Source organism: Patagioenas fasciata, chromosome 8, assembly GCF_037038585.1.
Source record: "Patagioenas fasciata isolate bPatFas1 chromosome 8, bPatFas1.hap1, whole genome shotgun sequence".
NCBI classification, from domain to species: Eukaryota; Metazoa; Chordata; class Aves; order Columbiformes; family Columbidae; genus Patagioenas; species Patagioenas fasciata.
Genome location: NC_092527.1, coordinates 31,327,820 through 31,350,077, shown reverse-complemented (window position 1 = coordinate 31,350,077; position 22,258 = coordinate 31,327,820). Strand labels below are relative to the sequence as shown.

At 39.0% G+C, this 22,258-nt stretch overlaps 1 long non-coding RNA gene across 1 annotated transcript in view; it reads right to left on the bottom strand.

Annotated features, from left to right (window-relative positions):
- Window positions 1-221: 221 nt before the first annotated feature.
- The window catches only part of LOC139828503 (uncharacterized), a 44,746-nt gene continuing 22,709 nt past the window's right edge, over window positions 222-22,258 (bottom strand). The window contains exons 5-6 of the long non-coding RNA XR_011740181.1: window positions 4,848-4,974; window positions 222-2,732 (exon numbers count right to left, since the gene is read on the bottom strand). This is a non-coding gene — a long non-coding RNA (uncharacterized lncRNA). The remainder of the gene's footprint in view (window positions 2,733-4,847; window positions 4,975-22,258) is intronic.

The window sequence follows — 22,258 nt, the reverse complement described above, 5'->3', positions numbered from 1 at the left end:
TAGCCTGCCAAGAACCTGATTTCAGTTTTTTAATGAAAATAAAACAATTCCAACTAGGAAGTCCTCTTCAAGATTTCAGTCTTTTAGGGGATAGTTATGTAACAGTCTGTCTGTAAGCATTTTTTACTGAAAAAATCCTTGAATAAGGAACTACATTTCTCAAGTATTTTAAACATTTCCAGAACACTGGAAATCTTACTGTAAATAATTTTAGTATTTATTATTACTTCTTATTTTTACTATATGCAGGTGATGGAGTAACAGCGTATTCCTGCTTTCTTCAAGTTGTTTATTTAAGCTTAAATTTCAAGCTTCAGGTTTATAATTCAGTTCAATATTTAATTTGTAGATGCTGAAATAATGTTTTTTTACTTTAGCTCACAAGATAGGTCCATAGTTCATTTCAGATATTTCTGTCTGCGAGAAAAAAAATTGGCACCAATGAAAGAGGAGAGATGGTACTCAGTACTAGACCAATAAATACATATCACAAAATGGGAGGTTCAGTCAGAAACGCTTAGGAAATGAATCCTGTCCATTTCATGTCATCTACTTAGAATGGCAATGTTATTGTTTATATGAGAATTGTAATTAAGATTTCAATTGCGTCTAAATTAGGAAGCACACATGCACGTACACGTCCACATGCATAGATGTGAATAAATTTAGAAATAGAGAGGACGACAACAATGGGATGCAGAGGGATTTTGATTATTTCAGCATGTGGCCTAAAACGTGGCAGATTCAGCAAGATGGAGATTTGCATAATGTAATGAGACTGGAATCAAAGTATCAGGAAGACAGACCGAGTGCTAATTAACTAGATGCTGCAGTAAAAACACCAGGACAGAAGGACAGCACAATGAAGGAAAACATTCCAGGGACAAATGGATAGTGGTGTTAATTGCATTAGAAAAAGAACTCTTGGCTAGCATACTCTCAAGCCACTGCTACAAACTTTAGCAGACCATTCAAAAGGATTAATGTCTGCCTGAAGTTGTTTGGGTTCCTGACAACTGCTAGACTGGAAAACAACCTGATCAGTCCTCCTCTGGGTGGAGACATCCCAAATCTGCAGTTTGGTGCCACAGCAGTAAGATGGAGAGCACTCCATCCATGGTAAGCCCTCCATCCCCTCTAGAAATGTCTGCTCTTTGTAGCTTGCCTTATTTATAATCTATATACTCAGATCACTGAAGATAGATACTCTGTAAAGGACTCCATGCCCTCTTTGGTGTTCTGGCAGCATGTCATGGCTGAAAAGGAACAGTTTGGGCCTGTTCCCTTATTGTGAGGACTAAGATCTGGGACTGGGATTATTGTCTCCTACTGATCACCCAGAAAAATCCTAACAGCTTCCTAATCCTTTTTTCTTGCCTTCAGCACTGAGTAACAAGAGCTAAATTGATAAAGAGCCTTTTTAATAAAAAATCATTAATATTTAACAGTTGGAATAAAACTTAAAAACTTATGTGTGCCTATTTTACATAAAGGTCTGCAATCCCTTATCAAAAATTTAGGCACATGAGTTTCTTTAGATGACTTCAGCAGTTCTGTTAGGCTGGTCCTTTCTTTTGCATAAGGCTTGAGTGAATGGGTGTGAGTGCATGGATAGCTGTGCATGGGGGGAATAAATTCTGGAGGACGGCCATGCCCCAATGTACTCTGCTGACAAAGAGGAAGAAGGGCAGAAGAACACTCTTCCCAAGTCTGAGGCCAGCTGCAGAACTTTCTCTTAAACTCAAGTGACTGTAGTTTATGCTTTTAGCTCTGACACATTCCTCTACAGTGTGGCACCTAAGCCTAGATCATGACAGTGGTGTAGCTTCCTTTTCCCCAGAGGAAACCTAGGTCTCCCCTCAACAGCCTGTTCAGAGGGAACAAAACTCACTTAGAAGCCTCAAGATGAGGCCATTTTCTGGGAAGAGCTCCAGGAAAACTTTAATAGGCTTCTTTTTGCTTTTGTTAGATAAGTGGTTCTTCAATTAGTGTATTAGGTGAGCAGGAGAGGCTTCTGAATCCTGCTTAGCAGCTAGAAATAATGATGAGTTCATTAGCTCTGTTATACTGTTGTTCCAGCTACTGCCACCTGACTACAGAACTGTGCAAACAGTGAAAAAAGGTTACTTGTAAATGAAATTCTGAAATCTGCAGCTGGAAAAAGATAGCTAATAGATGTGATGAAAACATTTTGACAATCTTATTGGACAAAAGGGAAAAAAAAAGTCCCAAATAATTTATGCAGTAGGTGATAGGCATATTATTTGAGCAGGCTAGCTAGAATCCTTTGCTAGCTGTTGTGAATGACCACACTCCATGTATTTTATTCCATGCAAGGACATGGCTTTTTCATAATTTTCTGTGGAATACCTTGCCTTATTGTGACTGGCTCTTATACATGGATTTTACACGCCCTTTGAATATCATTTGGAGGAGAACTAGAACAGATGTTTCTCAATTAGATAAGAACAGAAATTAATCCCAGTCTGAAAGTTTTAACTAAGTTGCCATGCAAAGTGAAAAGAATTGTTCTGTTTGATTATTAAAAAGACCCCCAAAACTCAGCAATGAAAACACCCAGATACTTAGGTTTCAGGAGTTTGAGATGTTTCTGAAATAGTCTTTTCTGTCATTAGCTGTGGACTGGTGAGACAACGAGGACCGTGGGAAATAAAATATATTACACCATTGACTCCCTCCCAGAATGCTCTTTGTTAGACATCCAGGTTCATCTGCAGGCAGACAAATGGAGACAAAAAAAAAAACGTAAAAGGAAATAATGTAGAGCTGGGAAGAAATGGGGTGAGGGGACCTCTTCTTCTCTCTGCTTCTTTCCCTTCCTTTCAAGCTCATTAATATTTATATGAATAGATATTGAGCCATCCCACCAGAATTCAAGCTGCTTGGTTTATGTAATGTGATCCACTGCATCCCTGGTCACTGTCCCAAGGAAGCGTCAAAAGGTCGATAAAAGTCAAAGCTGAGAAATCCATCAGCTCCATTTGTACTTGAAATCAGTGGCAGGTTGGATCTGGCATTTTGTCTTCATCTTCTAATTTCACAACCGTATCAGAGGATACATATCCTTCTCTATTCCCGTTCCTCCTTAGTACTGAGACGTTACAGGTACATTTTCCTTCTGGAAGCTGCCAATGACTTTTTCAGAGGTGAAGGCTGGTGCGTAGAGAGTTTCTACTCATAAACAGTATCCACCTCCTTTGAGATGCGTTCGCCTAGTTAGCCAGAATGAACTGTATCCCTGAACTATATCAGCAGGCATGGGGGAAAAATAAATGTCTTCTGAGTACATGGATGAATACATGCAATGCTCTTAAATTATTTTGAAAGTTTCCTCTGGGTTTGGCTTTCAACTTACCAGGCCCTTCACTAGCTGGCAGATATCCTTCAGGTAGTAAAGTATTGCCTGTGGCCATACATTATTTGTGGTAATTATCATATATACTTGAATTCATCCCTGCAAATCTCAGGACTAATGCAATACTCAATCATGCAGGCAACACATACAGAAAATAGAAAATCGTATGGGCCTTACTCCTTAGGGAAAATCTTGATGTATCAGTGCATAGTTATTAACTTCATTTGTTAAGGAATATGTCATCATTCCAGCCATACTGTAGAGCTTGCAGCATCCATTGATCTCCCAAGGAAACTCAGCAAATAATTGATTTTAACAATCAGATGCCAAAAAAAGACGCCAAACCTATATAATTTTATGTGATCCCCAATTATTATTTTAATGTTACGCAGTGAGAGAAAAAGAACATGAAAAATGTCCATCAAATGACAACTATAATATACTCTAGGGAAAAAGGGTTTTGTCCTCTGTTTTGGAGGGTATCTTTAACCCATTTCTTAACCCTCCTTTCAATTAAGTTTCCTGGCAATTTTCAACATAGGATATCATCTAAAAAAATTTGAAAGTGTATTTCTTTGTTTGAAAATGTCTAATTGTTTTGACTTATCAGGTTTTACAATTTTTTCTTTACTTTCATTTCTTGCAAGATTTTGCTCATTATCACTCAACCAGCCTAAACCTGCAATTTATGAAGAAATATCCTTTGGAAAAACAATTTAAAAAATTCCACCTCAATGCAACATATTCTTTCTCAGTCAAGGAAATTACACAGTGTCAGTGAGTTTGATCCCATATCTGTACAAAACATATTAGCAATCTTCCTCTCACACTGTCCACATAAATTCTCCATTCACATGGAAACAAATTGTTTATTAGATTAACAGTGTATTACATTAACACCCTAAAAAGTACAAATCCCAGCAGGGAACTAGCCTTCTCTGCTACAAGCTCATTCTAGATTGCTTCCAGACATTTCTCACCCTGCAAAATATTCAAGCAAAATGTCAGTAAAGTTTGATATTTTGAGATGTAGCTGACAGGAGAATTCTGGCCTGTCAGGTTGTGGTGGGTTTAAAAATTTTTTTTATATTACAATTCATTGCATTAAAAAAAATAGAAATGGCCAAGTGCCGTCAGTCAAAGTTTTACTATTATAAGAATAATTATGTTCCAGATCCATTAAACCTGTGACACATACTCTATAAATGCTTCAGGGAATAAGATGCAATATTGTGATGGTAAAACCTGTATCTGCTGAAGGGAAGAGTTCCACTAAAATAAAGGGAAATATTATAATGAAATTGAGTTTTTATGAGGTAAGGTATGGCAGGTAAGCATGATGAAATGCTAATTTATGTCCTTTACAGAACAGCCCTTGCTGCTACAGCAGGAACTAATCTTCCTCTGTCAGTGGAAAAGTGGAAATGTTGGAGACAGATGGCACCAGGTACCACATCAGTGATGAACATACCTCTTCTGGAAGTGTTCTGATCAACCCAGTGCCTCTGCATCAGGAGGTCCGTAGCTTCTCTCTCCCAAAGAACTTATCCTGACACGGTGGAATGGTTTTCACAGAGCTGAAATTTCTTCCTAGTTCCCTGAAAGATCAGACCCACAGTGAGAGAGAAAAAATGGGAAAGCACAGAGCCACAGATTGCTGGCTGGCAGCTGTTGGTAAGTGGACACAAGGAACTTTGAGAAGTCCTGGGTCACCCTAAGGCAGACCAGGCAAGCCGAAAGGGACAGGGACAGATGCTCTGCAAGGTGACAAGGACCACGGAGTCCCTTCCTCCCACTCTTTTCTTCATCACCATTATGTCTGCACCCAGTCCTGTTGGAGCTGGGTAACAGTGTTATTCTTATCCAAAAGATCAATTAACTACCATGATTCTGTGTTGAGGAGCAGGCCCATATACTTCACGTATTTTCACACAAAGACATTCAGGTTTGTTAAAGCCAGACCGTCTCATATCAGTGTTTTCTAAATGAAGCATTCAGAGTATTTCATAATGGCATGTTTAATTTCAAAAATGTCTCCTTTGGGAGACTTTTCCTTCATAGTAGTTGTTTTTCAGCCTTACAATGAACCAACTCCCCTCATTCTTCACCCAACTTGATCCTTGTGCAAACACAGTGTAATCACACAGAACAGGATCCATGCCATATTCTTCCTACCCACGTAGATGTGGTTTCTGGGCATTTTCAATCTCTTATTTCTTCTTCAGTCTAGTGAGAGCTTTTCCACTTTTATATCCTTCACACTTGAGCTAAATGAGAGGGCAGTTGCTTCCAGTGTGTGGTTAAGCAGAGGAATATGATGGGAGACCAGCTGAGTTATGGAACAACAGGATTCTGTCTTTCCTCATTTCCTTCTTTTTATTAATTCAATTGGCAACTTTAAACCCATGAGGTACAAAACTTGTGCAGTTTGGAATGAGATACGAATGACAAGATTAAAAATAGGGCCTTAAATGCTGTTCAGTAGTTTGGGAGCATGCTTCATTATAACCTGCGGAGGAATTCAAATAGAAAAGCACAGCTGCTTTGGATTCTTGTCCAGAGAAACCACACAAGCACAGCTTGCATAAAAATAAAAGCTTTGCATATTAGGGAAATGCTCTGTTATTTACCATAGGAACATTCTCATCTTATTCTCCCTTTTTAAAATCATCTATTATAAAGCTTCAGAGTTGTTCACTCACATTCTTGTTGGAATAATTTTCATGGCTTTGACCAACGAATGACTGTAATTACTAGCCAGGACACAGACATGAGAACATCAGCCACATGGGTTATCTACTAACTAATCCCAAAAGGCCAACAACACATCAGCTTTTCCTCCCATAAGCCCAGCACAACCCCTGATGCATGCTTTTCCAAATACCATAAAGTTATAGATTGCTAGTATCAAAAAAAAAAAAAAGAAGAAAAGACCTCTACCAGTACTGTGCATCACAGGAGATCTCAAAGACACAAACAATGCTTTGAGCCTGCAGGATGAAGACATCTTTTAGGAGTAAATAGCCAGAAGTTGATGCAAAATGCTGTTTTTTCCACACTAAAAAGAAAAGTAAAAACCTCCAGTGCCCACTGCTGTTCTGCCTGAAGAATTATTTTCTTCCTGACTCTAGGTCTGGAGAACATTTTCATCATGCCAGTGTGAGCAAGTCACATCAGTCTGACCAGGAAAAAGCTTTTTCTTTCTCTAAGTTGCTGTGAGAGCATCTTTCCTCCTGTGTTCATGTCAGAGAAAGGACAGGCCAGCCAACGCAGAAATGGAATATTGAGAAAGTTTTCTGGCATAAGCAGGTGTACAGTTGTGTTTTATCTGTAAAAGTGTGTACAAGGTGTAAAAAGCACATTAAGAGAACATATAAGTGACCCTAAGTGGCTACTAGAGTAAGAAAAGAAAAAAAAGAAAACATCAACATCAACAACATATTCCACCCTGCAAAGGTCTCCAGATCCTGACAAGTCTCTGCAACATCCCACCAGCACCAATGCCAGAATGAGACCTCTAATCTCAGCAGCCTCAGGAGCAGTGAAAGGGGAAACATAACACCTGGAAAGGGATAGAAACTTGGAAGTGTGTAACAATTGTAACTATATTATAGTCTTTCTTTTTTGGTAAGTTAGATGTGGTCTACTAATGATAAGTCTGTTAAGATTTCTATTACATAAACCAATTCTTGGTTTCAGATATATACATATATATAAAACCCGTGCTTTCTCTTTGCCCATAAAAGAATATATTTGAGTATAACACTTCTCATAATGCAGATCCTTTGTACTTCTGAGTCCTCTTTGGAAGTACAAGAAAAGGTCTCAAAATTCCCAAGTATGGAAGTTCTTACGGGATTTTTGAGTCAAAGTAAAAGGAGCATCTAAAAAATCTCTTTCACTGTCTGCTATATCACACTAAAGTTTTACTGGAAGTGTATAAAGAATATCTAGTGTCAATGTAGTATGTTTAAAACTTATCATACTACACAGTGCTTAACAGTACATGTGTTTTTAAGGAAGTTGTATAAAATTTTCAAAGTGAAATGAGGTGTTTAATAAGATGCTACTCAATATTACCACTTTTGGTCAAAAACAGACTATTGGGGACAATATTATGATGCATCATCAATTCAGATCTTTACATCACAATGCACATTCTTGACATGTTCTAGGCCAAGGGAAGGTTTGATGCAAGAATTATCAGGTGGCATTCTTTGGGTTGTGCAACTTGGGAGACCAACAAGAACAGACTTAAAATCTGTGCTTGTACAGATCACATACTGAACTAGCAACATTCACAGAGGGTAAACAATTATTGTGTTTTGATGAAAGAAGATTGCTTAAAACTTGAGAAATATTTGACATGGACAAAAAACTAGGCAGTGTAAAGTCAGTGCAAACAAAGGCTAATGAATATGGAACCCAGTATTGACATATTACAAGTTCTACCTCCACGACACTGAACCCCAGAGGAACTCAGCTGTTCCTCGCTTGTTTCTCAGCACAAACCTTAGAATCTCAATTTCATTCTCCCATCTCAGCCAAAAAGTCAAATGTCACACTTGCAGAGCTCAAGGAATTACTTCTACACATTGCTGAGTTTTAATTTCACTGAAAAGAAAGCAAAACAAAATAATGATTTAGCACCACATGGACACAGAATACTAGATGTGTTCTTAAAATTCTGAGATCCAGATGTATGTTGAATTAATTTATGTAGATGAAAGCGTGAAAATTAGCAAGGTGCCCCTGTAGACTGTAGGATGCGACACAAGCTCTCCTCATAAGAACTTCCCAAGATGTTCTTCCCTGGGCCTTTTTGCTGCTTCCCAGGCGTATTCTGCGTATTCTCCCCACTTGGGAAATCGCTGTTGGAGACTTTTAGGAGTGGAGAACAAGGGTGGAAGGTGGTGACCTAGAAAGACGTGACCAGAATGGGGTGGCATCACAGGCTGGTGCAAAACCAAACTGCCCACACTTGATATTTTCAGGGCTGCTCTGTGCTCAGGTCAGTGACTTGCAGCCCCCGGGTGACATCCCCAGCTCCACTCTCAGAGACTCTGATGCCAGTACCATTGGACCTGATACATTCTCCAGTTGAATAACTGCTTCCAATACCTCCATTTTGATGCTGACAGAACCAAAACGACAAAGCAAAAAATAAATGGAGTACTTGAAGAACACCTCACCTTGGGGAGCCAGAAGGGACAACTCCTTTCTTTCAGAAATTCATGTACTATCATCATCTCCTTTTCTGTCAGAAGTGGAGAGTTACAGAGAGTGGCAGGAGAAAGTAGTTAGATAGCACCTTTAATCTAAACTTGATTTTTATCCAAGCATAAATAAAGTTGTAAACTCACCCAACCAGAGAAATTAGTTGGGGAAAATGTTGGCATTTCCAGACTAGAAAAGAAAACTGACATCCCCTCGCATGCATGTCATGTTTCAGTTAAGCAGCTCACTGTTAATAGTCAAAGCTGTGAGGAAGGAGATATCCAGCTTGCCAATGACAAATGACAAATATGTTTGCTTCGCAGTGGGATGTCATTTCAGTTGGAGTTTGCATTCAAAATTTCAGATCCTATTTCCATCCCTACTGAATCACAGTGCCACCAGAAATGTGTATTTCTTTGGCTGCATATTTAACACCTAAGCAGTGCTACAACGAGAGGCAACCCCTTAAGCACTGCATACCAGTGGCTTGTTAGTAATTCCTAGAGCTCTTTCCACTTAGAAACCAGCCCCTGCCTCAGAGACAAATAAATCATCTGCATGGACATTGCTCAGCCTTGTGGGAAGGAAGAAGTTTTCATGGGTGTTCAGACTTTGCCCTTGTCTTGGCCACGGTTACAGACTCAAAAACCTTTAGAAAAACCGGTACACTTCCTACTTATGTTGCTTGGTTTTATCTTATTCACCTAAATCTTTGCTTTTCAGGCTGAGAATTTCTTCTCACATAAACGCTTGGAGCTTTCAAGTGCTGGAGCATCCTGTCCTGGAGGACACTGACACAAACAATTAGCAAACCTCCAACAAACATAGATCCCCAAAGAGGGAGGGAGACTGGAACAGAGACAAAATACACCTTGAAGAAACTTGCAAATTATTAGTGATTTCAAAACAGGGGAAATGAGATTATATCTAAAAGCTCCCTGAACGGAAGATAGAGTTCAGACAAAGATACAGTTCCAAGATCATTTATGATCATCCCCTTCCACAAAGAAACACATCAGCACATATAAACACCAAAGTCCACCATTTATGAATGTATTCTGCTTCATGCAACACAGGTAAAACAACCTCAGCAGGAATACTTCAAGCAGTTTTCAACAATGAATGAAAAAAAAATGCTTAGCATCTGAAGTCATTAAAAAAACCCACCAAAACATAAGGAAACAAAAAGACACAGTTCTAAAGGAAAAAGCAGGTTTGAGAATTTTGAGGTGGAAGTAGAGTAGTAGTCTCTAAAAGGCTATTAGAAAAAAAAAAAGGCAGAGAATGTTCTTCATGGTGAAGTTCAACATGTGTGAACTGAGTGAGTGAGATTCAGGTTACTTTTAGAGAGGAAGCTTCTAACAGAAAGGGAGATAAAAGATTGAGACAAGCATCCTGAGAAGATAATGAGTGAAGGTCTTATGGAAGACTGGACAATTCTTCATTAACACTAGCACAGATGGATGACTTAAATGACCACTTGAAATTCTTTCCAACCATGTGACTTCATGAAATAAAATGTATTTGTGGGAACTGAGCATTTCAGTTTGGCATGTGCCTGACTAGTAGTGAATATAAGATGAATTAAAGACTGATCTTGTGATGAAGACAGAGGTGTTTAATTCTTAGCTTCCTAGAAAAATAGCTATTCACCTTTCAAACCTGGGTAATTTAGGCAGACACAATATGTATGATACAATGCTCTATAACAGGTAAATGGCAGAGAAGCCTTAAAACAATTTATTTCTAAGTCATGCATTCAGCACTTCCGTAAGGAACAGACTGCAGATCAATCTTTTAGTCATTGATGTGAGCAACATTTTCTTACCTTCACAACACTGCAATTGAGCTCAGCAGAAGACATTATTATTTTTCTCTGCATCTGACTCCACCACAAGATCCCTTAGTAAGACACACCTGTTACACCAATTAGTGTGTTATTGATGCCTCAAAAAAGATGTGCATCCCTAGCAATGGGGCACAACAGTACACAGCTGGTGCACAATAGCTGGGTTGAAACTGCTTCAAGGAAGGTTTTAACTTCAGGGGATCATGGGGAAATGAAGTTTCCTCTGTGCACATGGTACTTACCTCTCTGGTTAAATGATCATGTTAACTGAAACAATAAAAACTAACAGTTATTACTATTTACCTAAAATAACTTCTCATTTCCTAATGTCCTCCAAACAACCACAATTCAGAAACAGGACCTAGTACACTCAGTATTTTGTGTGCTTTGTTGTCTTCACTCCAGAGAGTTAAGCAGCTCATTATGGTAGCAGGGACATTTGAAGACCTCATGGATATTTACAATGGTATGTGATGTGCAAATCCTAGAACTAGAAATAACCCGCAGAGCACAACTGTCTAACATTGTTCAGAGATACAGACTTGGTCCCAAAGTAGTACAGTGGCACTTGCACGGTGCTCTCTCTGAAATACATTGTTCTGTTTCTGTGGAAGGCTAATTAGTCCCACTTTCCTAACCTGACTGTATGATCTCCTGTGCTACTGTTAGCCCTAGATCATCTCTCATTGCCTGGAGAATACATGGCCTAATTCAGGTAAGATAATGTTATCTCAAAGGAGAAAGGGCTAATGCAAAGCCTTTTAATGCCTGTTCACTTCAATGCACCTTGTGTCCTAATAACAGTAGCAGAAATCCAGCTGAGGGGAGATCTGAAAAAGATACAGAGTGGTTCAAACAGGAAAGGAGACACTTTTTATAGGAGTTATTTGGAATATATATGTGACTATCACTCTAAGCCTTTAGGAGAAAGATTTGTGAAATTTATGTGAATGCAGAATATCTCAAAACATCTCCAGGAGACTAGCAGAGGAGGGGATTCATTAGACGGGATTTCATTGTAGGAAAATAATGAAAAACCTGAAAATAGTTCAAGAGCAAGTCTGGTGTTAAAACTAGAGCTTCTTGCCACTCAGCCATAAGCTGGGCACAGAGCAACTTAATTTACTAGAGAGATTTTTCAAAGCACGAATTACTACTACATTGTTTGGGGCAGCAAGATTGAACAGTGTGACAGACACTTACTGTTGTGCAAGTCCGACAGTGTAGTCTTGTCTCAGCTTAAATGCAGTCTTTATGGACTCTTTAAGAATACCGTAGCAATTTAAAATGCACCGTATCTACCCAGTAAAAAGTGTGGAAAAAACACAATTATTTGTTTAAACACTTTTGTATTATTAAAGCCTGTGAAGTACCATAACCACCCTGCACTGCAAACAGAGTCTGAGGGAAGAAATTGATCAAGAGCATTAAAAGTACGTTGATGCCTCTAGTTACCAATTCATCATATCTACCCCCTGCTCTTTTTTTGTAGTGAAATGAATGATGAACCTATTCTAAATAATCAATTCCCATAAAATATATACCTCCAAGTAGGAATACGCTAAAAGGATTTATGAAGAGCACAGTGGGCTTGGATACATTGTCTTGTTTGACATTGCTTATACAAGAAACCTTAAATGCACAAATTGATTGATTTGTATATTTCATCAAAGCTTGATTTAATTTATCAAGGGGAGAATACCAATTTGCATTCATCAATACATGAAGTCAGGTTAGAGACGAGCTGCTGGCTCAAACCCTGTTTTCATATTGCCTTTGTTGTACTCCCTGTTGTCTTTGGTTAGTTTTAAAGGCACAGGTTGAGACCATTCTCCTCCTTTTTAAATGTTTTCTGAAATGTTTAGGTGAACAAGACAGTAATGCCAGTTATTCTGTGTCTGTGAAAGACTTGCACAGCTGGTGAAGCTGCACATTGGTTAGTTTTCAGGCCTTACTACTATAGTAGTGATCTTTTCACAGCCCTGGAGAAGTCTGTCTAATCTCTCTGCAAGCTGAATTAAGGTGGAATTTGAGGGGTCTTTACAGTAGATACGAGACCAGATGTCTGTAGCATTTCTCCCAGTCATGCGTATAGCTGGAGCTATGCAGCCCACAACACAAACAGGAGTTGTGCATCTAAATTCTATAGTAAGCTTTAAAAGTTCATGCCCTTTTTATTCCTTCTCCCTTTTTTTTTTTCCCTACTGTTTGTCTCCTTCATTTGACCTGTGTTTTTTCAGAGCAGTAACGCTTTCTACTAGCAGACACTAAATCCTTCCTAATTCTGACCCTGCTCATCTGAGCTGAGCCTTTGTCACCTTGGGATCAGTTCAGGAAACCGTTACTAGGGGAAGGGACCCAGTCCTTACCCATCTCCCTGACTATCAGATTTGGGTTATATTTCTACAAACATCTCCCAGACAAAAGCCCCATGCAGCTCATGAGGCGTATTCTCTGATCTGGCTTCCACTCACTGCACAGAGACAGGTCAGCAGTCACCTTACTTGTATGCCTGGAAAATAAGATGTCCAAACCCAGAGATCAATCTCCAAGTCAGCCTGGTTTTCAGCACCTGTGCTTTTCATTGATTTTAATGAAATTTCAGAAGAACTATGTTTTATGAATTTCCTTCCACTTTCCATGAAGTGCCTCTTAAGTGAAAAGTTGCATAATTCTGAGGCTAATTTCAGACTGATTTAAAACTGTAGTTCTGCTCTTTCTACAGTTTTATTGGCAAAATACCTTTCTGAGCTATGTTTTCTTACTTTTTCATATATAATTAATTACAAGGGAGGCTTGCTATTTAGAGGATAAGATACTTCAATGTAAAGATGTCACATCTGTTAGATAAGGGGACAGTGAAATCTGAAGCATTACCTGTAAGTGAGTTAAATGCCAATAATATTAAGTGCTTCTCATGTAATTAAACCGGACATTGCTCAATCTAGTCAGGAACATTGGAACGGAGATACACTATTTAGAAGCGGCTGGATTGTTATAATGGAGCCTGATTCAACAAAGCACTTGAGCATGAGCTTCAGATTAAGCACACATTTAATTCTTCCTTCTACTGCAAAATACATTAAAGTGAGCAGACACATTCTTGCCTTGCAGAATATGTTAATTATATTCAGAGAAGAAACTTGCAGAGCCCACTTCACTGAGATCACCTCATAATCTTTAATGCATCTATCTTCACAATCCTTCTGTGACAGAAAAACCTGCTATTATCTTCAGTTTTTTAAAATCCAAATAAGGAGTTGAGGAACAGGAGAAAAAAGACTAAGCTCATTAAATTTTTTAGCCCCTCACTACTCAACTGATTCTGATAATGTGAAGACACCTAATACGCTTGGACAATTTTGTCTGCATCATTAGGAGCAAAGTTGACTAAATTATTTTAGCAAAGAAGGGGTGAAAAGTCCTAATCCTCAAAGGTGCTTTGTGATGTATTCAGACCCAGTGATCCTAATAGAAGATGCATGGCAAAGCAGCTGAACTTTCTTCTTGAAACAAATCTGAAGTGAAACTTAGATTCATTTTTCCTGATGCAGAGAAGGACACCTTAAACATGTATCCAATGTATACATGTTTACCAAGGCTATGGTAAATTAAACACTCTTAACATCTGAGCTTTCAGTTTGGACTATCAGCAAGGTGTACTTCACAAACTGTCAGGTACTTAGTTGTCAGTCTGAAACTGGTCCAGAAAAATATACTGGGTAAAATTATACACAGATTAAATCATTGATTTCAAACTCTACTTATGCTGGTATCATAAGATATAGTCGGCTTGCTTCAATAAAAGATTTTAAAAATCTAAAAGCTTTGGAGAGAAAAATATGTACCATTTGTTTAAAAGTGCAGTATTGCAACTGATGATCCAACACTTATTTCTCTAGAGCTGAAGAAATTTAACAAGATAAAAATAAGTTGGGAAGAGTTTCAAAAGTACTCTGATACTAGAGTGGAAATGAATAGGGGAAAAAAAAAATGAGGAAACCCATTGAGCTGATCAATACGAGAAACTCCTAAATTAGAAGAGTTCTGTTAATGAAATAATTCCAAAACCACACTTGCCTAAATCTTGGTAAAAAATCTGTCCTACGAATCCCTCTTCCACAGTAGTTGATATCAATCAAAGTTTGAGAGATGAGAGTACAGTCCTCTGGCTGAAAATTCTCAGGAATTTACTTTAAATGTCCAGAGTAAAACACAGTGCACTTGCCAGTTGTGTTCTTGGTTCCAAGAAATCTGCCAGAGGGCAGGAAAATGCATCTAACTTCCATTAGCCTTTTCAGTAGGATTGTCATAAATTTCTTCCCTTTCCTTAGGATACATCAACAGGAAGACAAACCACTGTATGCACAAAGTAAAACTAATCTGTTACACTGAAGAGAGGTAATTTTGTTCCAGTTCATTTGTCTGTGTGCATAATTTATTATAATACAGACCAATGAGTTTGTCATGGAAAAAAAAAAAAAAAGAGCTGACTAAAAATAATATAAACTCTGTTCTAAAAGCAGCTAAAAGTTTTAATTTCTTAATGAGCTCATTTAATCCAGATAGATGATTGTGCTCTTTGATAACCCAATTGAAAAATAAATTGCATTTGCAAAAGCCTGCTTGCACAAATCCACATAGAGGAGGATTATATTCCAAGGAAAATATGTGAAGCATATTGGAATAAGAACTCTGATGACAAGAACACAATAAAGCAAAATAATATTGGGAGCAAATACAACAAGCTTTGTGATGACACACCAGCTAGCCATTTAGGTCATTCTTCAGAGCTCTCTATCTCTAGGGTTACTGTTTCATTCCATGAAGTTTATTTTAGGGCTGGGAAATATTTAGTTGCAGATGCTACCTTTTAGCACTGCTAAGAATTGAAACAGCAGCAAAAAAACATTAAAATACAAGAATCCTATGGCTAAACAAGCAGAGACACTTGATATGGTCCTTCTAATTTCTATTATTAATATGACAATACTTATAGATCCTGTCAATCTAAGTGCTGTGGCTAGACTAGTTCTCTTAAAAAATAAATTAAATAAAGTAGTAATTGAAAAATGTGGTATTGTGGGAATAGAGTTCCTATCCACAGGGAAATACACCATGCCCTGTTCAGCTGAGATTTCACTGACAAAGAGGTTCTGGGGAAGGTCTGGTAGTATGTAATGAAAATGTGTAATAAAGCTGCTTTGATTTTTCATTTTGAACTGAATTCTATGCATATATTCTGCAAATTTAAAATGTAACTGAAATAGAAGGCTGACACAGCTTGTGTTTTTTCTTTGCATTTTTAAATCCACTCAAGTATCCAATCCATTCCCCACATTCTCCACAGGGTTTTCTGGTTTCAGTCTTGATCAGAAGGAAAGTAAATGTCATTACCCCAAGATCTTTCCTCTTGGCACATTTCTAACTGTGTTGCTTAGTCCTTCCCTTTGGAAGTTTAGGAAGATTACATGGAGGAACAGGACCATCATTCAAAAACCTGAATCCAGGTCCAGTGTCGCAATAGTGCACCAGAGGTAAGGTGACCAGGACAAATACCTCATCAGGGGATAGCTGAAAAATTTTAAATGCCCATCATATTTGGGAACGGTGCTACCATGATACTTAGTGCCTAAGGTCCACATCTTTCTGCTGCTCCCTCTCCTGTGCTTCAGCTGCAGCCTGACCAGGAAAGGGACACCCTCTTCCAAACCTTCTCTCGGAACAGTTCTGTCACTGAGCTCCAGCAAATGTTTCCAAGTAACTTAATTGTATGGAGTCCAGAGTGATTTTCTTTTCAAAGACACAGGGGCACGATCTAAATACATGATAAAAACAATGCCTTATGCTGCATCTAAACAAAAGCAAGCATCTACCTTTAATGGAAATATATCGATATACATGACACAAACCAGAGCAATACCTTTTTAGTACCAGCCCAACTGTCAGTCTTGGCTATTTAAAGCACTTAAGCTCCCATACAAATATATGTATTCGCAGTTGAAAAAAAAAAATAAAAGAGCATCCAAAAATTCAGTATTCAGCAACAGCCTCACATTATTTACTGCAGTTGCTTAATGGTCTTCAACTAAAAAGAAAAAACAAACAAAACAACAACAAAACCCTCTTCAAACTAAAAATAACCCCAAATTTATTTGAATAGCTCAAAAAAGTGAATTTCTGACAGCTAAGAGAGGGTCAGTGGGGTGGAACAGAACATCATTTCCAGGACAGGCTCTTCATCTGTTTCTTAACAAGATGGGGTACACATCGAAATTGCTGCCAGTTCTCCTGAACACCTAAGCACCAAGAAACACCAGTATGACTATGCTCCTATCTGAATCCATGCCAAAAAGACCATCAGCTTCAGAAAGGCAGAATGCAGCTGGAAATAGGTACTGGAGTGAAAGGCTCTTTGCAAGCAGACATAAGCTCTCCCTGTGTGCCCTGTGAACTTGGATGGTGAATAGCTGCCATATGCTCAAGCCAATAAGCCTTCCCAAAGGGCAAGGTGTCTTACTTCAGGTTTACCTGTGTGCCACTTCTCTAAAGCTGATTTGCACTGCTTTTTCAGGTATTTAGAGTACAGGCAGCACCTGTCTGGAAAACAAAACAAAACAGAGGATCCCAAGAAGCAATGGTAATCTCAGTCACTTGAATGGGAGCCACTTGAAAGGCAAAAAACTGGTGTCCTTGAGCTGTTCCGTGGATCAGCAGATGACCAAGGTTTTGCATTCACTACAGTTTAAACAAAGAATCTCACTGGAAATTAACACAGACTCAGGCTAAAACCTAACTGATATCAGCAGGGGAAGCTAAACAAAGGCAACGTAACAGTTCTGTTTGTTTAAAGGCTTTGGGGATGCAAAAGGAAATCCATTTGTCCCAAGGCAGGTCAAGGAATTTCACAGAATATTTGCACTTTGTGTGTAGAATTCAGCATGACTGTGTAATTACTGCAGTGTGCAGAAGAAAGAAACTTTGAAATAACTCTTTGTCGTCCACCTTTTTGATCTGGTTCAAAGCACTGAAGCTGGTATTTATTATAGACATTCGCTATGTTTCCTAAAGCTCAGTAGGCTGGGCAGCAGAGACAGTTGCTTTCTACCTTTGTGCCTTGCTTGGACAGCAGTGTTGGTTTTGCAGTGCAGAGATATCCAGCCTCATGCTGAGGCTGCAAACTCTGTGTGCAACTCTGGCTGTCACACTGCTGAGCTCAGCACCAGGCAGGAGGTCCAGGTTCTCAGGTATATTGGTGAGACCTGTGCAGCTTCAAGTAGCTTCTCAGTGCTTTGGGATCCAAGTAATTCCAAATAAATGTGGCTGTATTGATGCTGCCTGTCTATACTGCTGGCACTGAACCTTATGTTGTTGGCTCTGCTAAATTATGAAGGTGTGATTTTTTTTTTTTATCATCTTCTTGCCCGCCATACCCTTCATGGAATAAAAAGGTAGAAGACAGTTCTTAGGACAAGGAAGTTTTGAGAAAAGTCTGTATCTTGCTAAGTGCCATCACAAATGAAGATTTAACAGTGAGACCAAGGACCGAAATCTGTCCAGCCTTCACTGACTTCAAACACGTGCTCTCAGCAGCAAGGTTAGTGCATCTGTGGCCAGAGCTTCTGTGCACTGGCGCCATCTAAACTGTAATGTTGTCTCCCTCACACCACATGTATGCAGCTTAACCCAGAGCTGACTACTGTCTTATCTGTCCCAGGCATTACTTTCTTCCCCAAGGTTTCCTGATGCCTGTGAGAGCCCATCCAAATGGCCCATCTGATGGCAAAGGACACAGTTCTACAAAAGGAGCACAATGGCAGAGGATCAGTGTCACTGATTTACCCATGGGCACTTTCTGCAGCCAGACATCAGCAGGGTATGAGGCTCCTTTCCTCGTTGCTGCCTGAGATAAGGATTTTGTGGGGCAGGCAGTGGGCACAGCACAATGATGTATTTACCAGTTGCAAGATCCTGTTGAAATATTCAGTATCTTTCTCTCCTGAGATGGCTGCATTTCACAGGTGAGTGAAATGATCACCACATGCAATATCTGTAGAGCACTTGCTGAACTTCTGTAAGCTTTATTATTACTGATTCAATCTGTGTAAGAGGAAAAAGGGCATCCAAATGGCACTTAAGATGGAATAAGGAGCCCTTCATAAAGCTATTAAGAAATTAATAATTACAGGAAGACAGATGTAATTACATCCAGAAGATCAATGCAGCTTTTACCGAAGAAGGAGAATTTCAAGATCCTAAATACAAATTGAGACAACTTCTGAGGCTCTCCCACATACCCACTACTAGGTAAATATGTCCAAGGAACAAAAGAATTCCAATGCTGTTACACAAAACAAAGTGATTACGGGATCCTACTGAAAACACTGAGAAAGCTTGTCTGAGTTGCAAAACCATGTCTTCTTTGATATTATGCTTGATGTTTACAAATGGTCCTAGTAAGAAAAATTTAGGCACGCTTACTGCAAATGGGGCAAATTATGTGAAAAGTTGCCTTCTGTTCAAAACAGTTTACATTTTTCTGCAGAGATGAAAAAAAGAAAAAGTCAAAGGCTCCCCAGGACTTACAGACCAGTAAAAGAAATCCTTCCCTCCCACCCTGCAGAAATCTCTACTATGTAATGGCATGATAGATAAGGCAAGTCACCATCATCTCTTGCTTGTGGTTGAAACCAGGAGACAATGAAGGACACCTGCATGTTGAGTGTCTGTGTTGGGGGTGTAGCTCTGTCAAGGAAGAGGAAGGAGAATGTTGTCGCTCCTTCTCTCTCCTTCATTCAGACCCCCTGCGTTTAGCGTGGGCAAGCAATACATGATCAGAAGAGAAATACCACTGGGTGGGAACTTCTCTTTACCTCCTACCTGCTGTGGAGCAAGTATACGAAGGGGAACAATAAAAATAAAAACTGAACCCTGTATATAATAGGGAATTATATGGGAACATAAGCACAGAGGAAGACAAACTGAATTAGCAAGTCCACACAAGGCAGTGATGTAATTTAAAATAAGCCTACAAAACCCAACCACTCCACTTGCATCCAGTGATGAAGCAGATGCCCTTCACACAGGCAGATATACACTACAGCAAATTGAGCGTTTTGTCAAAATAACAGAGTCCCCAACCAAACCAAGTCGAGAGCATCATAAAAGCAGAGTGAAGAGGAATAAGCTATTGCTAAAATCCTAGGGCCCTAAGAAACAACTGAAGATGGTGATACATGTAAGGGATAGAAGCATCAACTAGAGAAGAAAGCAAACACAAAAGGAAAATCTTTTTGCCAATGAACTCTGGAAATTCTTTCTTGACCTTCTCTCTTTCTATTCCTTCATCATTCAAGTACATCTCTGCACTGTCTCCAACTCCTATTTGTTTGCACCTCAGCAGGAAAAATAACAAATAATGCTTTATTTGCAACATATGTCTTGTAGGTACAAAACTTAATTAAAAGCAACACTTTGTCTGATCAATGGGGGAGTTGGAGCTAAAAAAAAAAAAAAAAAAATCAAACTGGTCTTAGCACAAACCAGACATTGAAAAATAACTGCAGCTAAAACATTGCAGAACACACTGTGGAGAGCAATTCTTCACTCATTAAGAAGGGTGTGAGCAAGCTCTGCTCCCGATTTGCAGCTGTTACAGCTCTGCGAGCTTTGCAAGAAGCATGTCAGTTTGTACCAGCCACAGATCTATTATAGCTCAGAGTGGAGCACATCTGAAGGAATTTCCTGGTCAATATCTCTCTGAAGCTTGCTTCCAGCACTTATCAGCAAAGTTAATTTGTTATGATGGCAGAACCAAAACTCTCCTTCAAAGAGAAAAAAAATCTGCAATTATCAATGTACTGGCTTCAGCAGTACTTCTGGAGAGAGCAGGGAAATGGACAACCTCTCAAGAGATTTTGAAGATTAGTGGGGATTTACTAGGAAAGGCACTGCAGACAGCAACTTATGTCAGTTATTTGAAGACCTGGATGGTCTGATGCAACAGGATGGAAGAGATGAGAATCTGATACCGATAAAAATATTTACCAACAACAAAATAGAATCATAGAATCACTTATCTTGGGGAAAAACCCCTTCAGATCATTGAGTCCACCCATAAACCTAACACTGCCAAGTATACGACTAAATGTCCCTAAATGCCACATCTACACATTTTTTAAATTATGAAACAGCAAGCCCAAACTCCTTTTCATAAGGTCAACACAAATTATATTTTTTGATCACTGTTACGATATTACTTCTGGGTGAACATTTACCAATTAGTAAACATGACAGAGAATATCCCGACTTAGTTGTAATACGCTGTGTTTTAGTTGTAATGCACTGCTATGTGGTTCAGCTTGGACAAACTCATTCTTAAAGTGGGAAGAACCTTGAAAATAGAAAACTTTCACTTGAAAAGGACGATTGCTTAGTGCCATATCACATGCAACCACAGGGTGTGTAGAAAGAGGTGCAGAATGCCTAGGTGGGGAAAAAAAGGGTGTCTGGGCCCCTGTCTGGCTCCACAAAAAGACTTAGCATAGGTCTAGCCCTCAATAGCTGAGATATGCACGATGATTATTGATAAGAATTTGACATGTAAAATTGCAAAGACATAAGAGATGTAGGAGACATAGCAATTTAAGGACAAGGTTTTCAACCCGCCCATATTGGTTTCTTTACTGATGAGTTCTTCCCATTTTATTTTTGGAGACACCTTTGCCTGACCATGGGTTTTCAAGTAGGACTCAGAAGCAGGTTTTCTACCATAAATAAAGAGTTATCAGATTTGACAGCCTGTCAATGGTGTTCCAAAAAGGAAACGGGCCAGGATTAAACCCAGAAATAGATTTTACAGAGTAGCTGTACTATCCACTGGGTTACCAGGTCAGAGGACTCCAGTGGATTATTAATATACTCCATAATTTCCTTTACTTTCTTTTTTGAGCATAGAATATTTCAGACTGAACAGAACATTTTGAATGATAAAGAAGAAATGCATTTCTGTTTGTTTCTGTAACAACACTCCCCCCTCCCTTCAGGTAAATGTTATCAGATCTGACTTTTCCTTTGATTTGTTGGTGTGGGTATTGGATGAAAAATCAATTATTCATTTCAGCACACAAATAAGTGTCCTCAGCACTTTTTAAAGTATAATGAATGTACTTAGCAGGATATGAACTTCAATGACAAGATCTCGGGGGGGGGGGGGGGGAGGTTGTTGTTTTGTTCTTTGTTTTGTTTTAAACATGTGTGATGCATGAGACTTCAGAGAAATGTAAGTATCTCAGCATGCTGCTACACTTTGCTGTAAGAAATCTGCCTGACATGTCTGTAAATTGGGTGGAAAAATCCCCTCTGAATTGCTGAAATTTCCATTGTTCTCTTCCTCTTTTAGGCCCTCCTCAAAAAAAAAAACAAAAAAACAAAAAACAAAAACAAAAACAACCTGGTACTGCTTGGGCAGCACTTGCTCAGAACTCACAACGTTGCTCACTAACAGTGAACCACACTTTTTGAGTTGCTTTACCCATACAAACTTCTGAGATAGGGATAGGAAGGAGCTGACTGTGTATCTCCCATGCTCTGTCCTCTGAGCTACTGGGTAAAAAGAGGAAACAGGTACATCCAATTCAGCTCTGGAACTCCTACATGTTGATTTCAGTTTGCAGGGACAGCTTGTGTTATCATGGAAGTCAAAGAAACCTACTGATCCTATGTATGCCCAGGACCATTATAATTACAATCCTTTTTTTCTTCATTAGTTCTCAAATTATTTTAGTACAAAGAGATAGCAAAAATGAGGTAACTTC